Below are 6163 nucleotides of genomic sequence, written 5' to 3' on the forward strand. Positions count from 1 at the left end.
CCATAGATATCTCCTTTGCTGCACTCTAGTAATAACCCATGTTTGGAGGTATCCGATATAGTATAGCATGTAATAGCCCTATAAATAAATCAATAAAACTACTTAAAGACACTCTGTGTGTGTGGACTGCTGAGAAAATAACCGCAGAGATTCATGAGTCTTTGACTCCGTCCTGTGGTCAGAGACAAAGACCCATGTCTTGGTGTGCTTTTCTTTCCATTCTTCTTTCAAAAACAAAAAAACAACCACACCCTTCAAAACATGCAAATGGGAAGGGTGTAGGGTAACATTGTTTCTATCAGTCCAAAATGCATGTACATACATACTTACATGCAAGCATATTATGATCGCACTGAGAGAATAAGTCATTAACAATGACACCAAAAACATCGGTATCATAATGATAACCATCCCCACCAATAATAAGTCATTAGTAATAATACTGACCTGCTGCTGTTTGTGGATGTCATAAGTCTCACAAGCTATCCTGGCTGATGTCCATCCCCAACACTGACACTATACTCAGTCAGTTTAATTCAGTGAATAAATCTAAACATCATCAAACAACAACAAGTGAAGGTCCCATATATTTCAATATGAGAGATCATTTGAAAGAACTGGAGATGATTTATTGATGTACAGAATTCAGTTTGAGGTTAGACTCTGATGACCCATCGCAGCAGAACAGAATCCCAGCGGTGATGGGGATTAGAGCATGTCCTGCAGACTCTAGATCCTGGTGGTGGACATGAAGATGGAGGCTTAAATGGAGCCTGAGTGACGAGAGAGAGGAGGTGATGGGGAGGAGGTGGGTTGCACAAATGGGTCTGCAAGGGACAGATGGGAGATTTAAAGTACATGGAATGAAGGCTGATTGTCCTGAAGAAGGGTGACAGAAAGATGATTGGGCTAGACCAGTGATGTCACAGTCAGCTTGACAGCATGAAAAGTGGATGTGATATAAAGCCAATGCTAAGTTTGTTTCTTTGTTGTGTTTTAGTAATAGGATCGTACCCTAAACAAATGTTTGAAGTTGGAGTTACTTAATTTAACCCTTTTGAATGTAGTCTATTTTCTACTGTGAAAGTCAGAAAGACCGAGTTGGATGAGGCTCTGCTGTATTTCTTGTGGAGGATTTGCAGCTCTTTGAAGAGAATGAAAGCTTTCAGGGCCTTCGTCCAAAAGCATGACCCCACCTTTATCCTTCCATCGAGAAAGACACTCAAGGAAGTGGTGGAGGACAAGGACAGCAACATCAAGGAGAAAGCCACGGCTGACCTACAGAAGGGGGATTTTGTTAGTCCAGCTGAAATGTGGCCTTCCATTAGCATAGATGTGACATGGTGTGACTTGCCATTATGTCGCAAGTTACAAATGCTGTAATTGGGAAGGCTTTAGGACCCAGGGGATGAAAGGGAGGGTATAAAAGTAGTAGCATGTGCTCTTCTTCTCTCCTTTGTGCTGATGAGTGGCTGTGAACAAGGGTGATTTGTGAAGGCAAAGAGCCTGAGATGATTTTGTGGATGTAGGAGTGATGGTAATTTTATATATTTGACATTAAAAAGGGATATTTATGCATTGAAATGTGATTTATATTGTATTGTCTCCTACAAGACTGGCTGTACATGTGATTGTCTCACTGCTTTTTCCTCTTTCTCCTTTTTTGTTGCATTTTTCTCCCTAGTTTGTTTTAGAGCATGTATGAATGTATGAATAGTATAAAGGCGCTTGACGGTTATTGTGTGGTTTTAATCACTACACTAAGATATTTGGTGCCATATAAATAAAACTACATTTAATTTGTGAAATGTCCAGCTGCTAAACCTCCTCTCATACTTAATTTGCCCACACTCTAAATCATTTTATAAAGTAGGCCTGTGACTGAACACCTGCTCTGCAAGAAATTTGCAACAAATCCTGAAAATAGTTGCATTATTTGTGACTATGGACAGATTCATGAATGCATGTCACTTTAACCATTTAAGCTCACGATGACAGAATGTTTGAGGACCAGAGTACTGGCATTAAAAGATAAGATAAGATGCCTTTATTAGTCCCACAAGTGAGCAATTTCATGTTAAGGCTGCCGACCTATTGCACGCAATGGCGGCGCCATCTTTCCCTCCAACCATACATACATTACACAAAAACATCACATGGGGAAGACAGGTCAGAGAGGTATAACAATGGAAAAAGCACAACATGAGGAAAGATAAGGAGAAAAAAATAACTCCCCCCAGATTGAGCTCCAACAGGGAGATCAGGTTGAGAACAGAAAAAAAAAAACACCTCTGCACATAGCACATAACAAAAAAAACAAAACAAAAAAAAAACAAAAACTCTTAATACCATAAGGAAACACATGACAAGCAACAGGGATGCGTGTAACTTAGGCTTACACTTGAAGGCCTGCACACCAGATCATTCTGGGTACCAGCCTTGGTATGACCCAATTTTTAAAAATACTGCATGTGGACATCTGAATAAGGCCCACGAAGCACAGACTCTGGTGTGTGCTTCACTGATACCACCACCACCAGATTGTGAGCAGTTCCAGTTTTTATTTCACTATAAGTGATATCAGCTAAAAAAGTAATGTGTTTGTTATGCCGATGCTTTAGTTCTCATTAACTCAGAAGCACAGCCGTCAACATCTACAGGCCCACCACAAGCTCCACCACCACAGCAACCAATCAGCAGCAACATCAACCACAGTGATCACAGACTTGACAGACAGTGTGGGAAGTTTCTGACAACCGGGTTATAGAAACCCCAGAGTGCCCACAGTTACATGAAAGAGGGCATTATAAGCTTTATTATTATTTGGTATCAAAAAGCCACATAATCTAAGGAAATATGCTTTCATTTAACTCATTCACTGCCAGCCATTGGCAGTGAATGAGTTAAACCCATTGACTCATTCACTGCCATTGACGGCTATAGACGTCAATGGCAGTGAATGAGTTAAAATCAGTTCATTTGTACAGATGAACTGACTAAACTTTTTGAAAATCAGTTATGTTAATAATAATAATAATAATAATAATAATAATAATAATAATGTATTGCATTTATATAGCACTTTTCGGGGCCCTCAATGTAACAAAATCAACACAGATTTTCAACAGTACAGACATATATAACGGCAAAAGCTACTCGCAGCAGCTCTTAGAAAGTTCCGGATGTTCGATTCTGTTCCTGCTCTGACTTCCTGTTTCCTTCACCCACTTTGTGTAGCTTGACTCAGGTTTCTTGGATTGTCATGAGTGTTCGCAATCAGCTCTAATTTTCATGAAACTAGAGTAAAGTGGACTTCATGTTGAAGGTATCTTTGATACCGCAATCAAACATAACTGTATGTTCTCATCCTCCTTCCTAAACGTCAATATTAGCTTGAATTCCTCTCTTGCTATCTTCTTCCAAACTACAGCACTTCCTTCATCTGAACTGATTTCACCTATCGCCCATTTCCAACTTGGCGTTCCAACCAAACTTTCATCCTCACTCCACTTCCTCCCTCGTTCTCGTCCTTTTCTACCCGAGACCTCTGTCCTCCATACCCATATCATCCTTGTCCTCCACTTTCTTCCAACAAAATCAAAGAGGCTTTTCTCCTGGACTGAATGCAGTGAATTCGTCAGTCACAGCAACATTTAAAAGCTGCTGCCCTTTAGACAAACTTGTAAACTGCCAGACGGGTCTGTTTAATAAGTTCACTGTTGGCAGTTTTGTGTTAAACCTTGTGAGGAGGACAAACACAGAAGAGGGACTAAAATGACCGATCATCTACAGTTGTGTAACTTTATTTGACAGATTTATTCACGGCCTTCTCTTCCTCTCTTTCAAAGAAATCTAACCCACATCCTCAGTTGGTGTTCCTGACACAAAATACCAGATCCATGAGCCATCCAGGAATGTGTACGAGTGGGATCTGTCTGCTGAGCCCTGCAATGCAATTCACAGAGATGGGCTATAAGCGTGCACTCAGCACCGTTTTTTTAATCAGAGTTCTTCCAACTGAGTCATGCAGCTGCTGCACACAGGAAGAAGTCCTTGAAGCACACGTGTGGAGAACACAAGGGTAAACTGTTTGTGTAGCATCCCCGGTTGAAAAGATGGTCTCTCAAACTGATGGTTCACAATCCTTTTATTAAACAGCCGTGTATGTGAACACACCGTAAGAGCTACAACATACAGAATAAAAGACTATTAGTAAATCAAACAGTGTGTTACCTTTAACCTTTTGACTTATTCATTAATCACAAATTAATTCTCCTTACCTTGCATAACAAATAACACTAAAACTTGTAAATTATTTCATATAACAGGGAAATCGTGGCATCGCTGCCTAAACATGACGAGGTACGTTAGCGCCCTCTAGTGGGTGAAAACTTAGCCTTTATGCTTAGTAGCGGTCAGCTGCTATATGCTCCGTAAAACAACAAAATAGATATCTACCAGACAAACTTTGTTACAAACCTTGTTCCCTCATCAACCAGGTGCTAAGAAACTGCTTTCAACTCAGTGTTGCACCTTAATAGCCGTTTTGTTTGTGACCGACACATCACTAGTAGCTGATAGTTGGTAGCTGTGCAGGGTGGGTCTAGCAAAGTTTTTCCAGGGTGCCACGTAGGGCATTAACAAGGAAAGGAAGGCACAAAGACATGCTTTTCTTTCATTCTCATTTAAAATGTCTCACTTTTAATAAATAATTATCGTAATCTTACAACCAGATTGTCAGGAAACAAGATGGCGCAGAAAGAAACAGGCGTGGTGAAAATTGTTTGGTGATTCTAATTAATTTTATGTAATTCTGAGTAGCCTATAGATCCTGCCTGGAATTAGGTAATAGTAACAAAGGGAAACGAATAAACAAAGGATAGATATCTAAAAGAGGAGAAAATGGCAAAAATGAAGAAAATCGAAGAGGATTTGGAGGAGATCAAGCTTTCACTTAATTCATTGTCGATGGATGTCAAGAAAGTAATTAAGCAACAAGGATTACTTACGTCTCTGATGGACCAAATTAAAGAGCTAAAAAACTTGATTACAGAGAAAGACAAGAAAATCCAACTCTTAGAAATGAGAGTGGAGGAGTTGGAACAGTAGACATGGCTTGAGGATGTCATCATTACTGGTCTGGAAACCAAACATAGGAGTTACGCGAGAGTCATCGAGACAGGGATCGGTGTAAAAACTGGTGGTGATGAGCCCCCGGTAGAGAGCTGCAAACACTGGAGCGGCAAGTTGTGGAGTTTTTTGCGAGTAAAAAACTGCCCCTGCACAGTAACAACATTGCAGCATGCTATACCCTTCCCAGAAAGAATGCAAAGCACCTCCAGCGATAGTAGTGAGATTTGTAAATCAAAAACACAAAACTGACTTACTGAGGCAGTCCAGACAGCTGAGAGGAAGCGGAGTATACTTGAATGAACATCTTGCAAAAAAGAATGCAGACATCGCCAGACAAGCTCGCATATTACGGAAGGAAAAAAAATCCAAGCAACTTGGACGAGAAACTGTAAAGTGATGATAAAGCTTAATGGAACACCAGAAGAAGCCAAGGTCATCACGATTAAAGATCTCGAGGAATTGGATATATAATTGTATGGAAGAGGACCAGAGTCAGGCTGTAATTTGGACATGGGACTGTGATAAGATCACCGGATTTTCTCTTTATGTTGGTAGACAGATGCCGACTGCTAATGTTGTTTCGTCTTTTGTTTTTTTGTGAGAATAATAGTCATTTAAAGAATACTCATTTACAATGAGCGGTGATTTAGATTATAAATCATATGACTTTGAAGCCAATATTGATCTAGAAGGGAATGTGCTTAACACAATTAATGAGACATGTGAATATTATATGGAGGACCAATTTAGAGATAACGTTGATATAAGTAATACATTTTCTTTAATTGCTTTTAATGGCTGTGGCTACAGTGTAGCTGCCATCACCAGTGTGTGTGAATGTGTGTGTGAATGTGTGGATGACTGGATGTGTAAAGTGCTATACAAATACAGGCCATTTACCATTTAATTGTAGAAGCCTATATAAAAACTTTGCTCCGATTAATGATTTTTTGCATAGTTTGAGAGGCAAGTTTAAGGTAATTGCTTTATCTGAAACATGGCTAGATGAGAAAAGGGGCTGTGATTTCTA

At 39.8% G+C, this 6163-nt stretch overlaps 1 long non-coding RNA gene across 1 annotated transcript; it reads right to left on the reverse strand.

The window, feature by feature from the left end:
* Positions 1-446: 446 nt before the first annotated feature.
* LOC113009305 (uncharacterized) lies at positions 447-5731 on the reverse strand. Its single transcript, XR_003270153.2, has 2 exons — positions 5010-5731; positions 447-827 (listed from the first exon to the last, which is right to left on the reverse strand). It is a non-coding gene; the product is annotated as an uncharacterized LOC113009305 (long non-coding RNA).
* Positions 5732-6163: the final 432 nt, after the last annotated feature.

The sequence above is a fragment of the Astatotilapia calliptera genome, chromosome 17, assembly GCF_964374335.1.
Source record: "Astatotilapia calliptera chromosome 17, fAstCal68.1, whole genome shotgun sequence".
NCBI lineage: Eukaryota > Metazoa > Chordata > Actinopteri > Cichliformes > Cichlidae > Astatotilapia > Astatotilapia calliptera.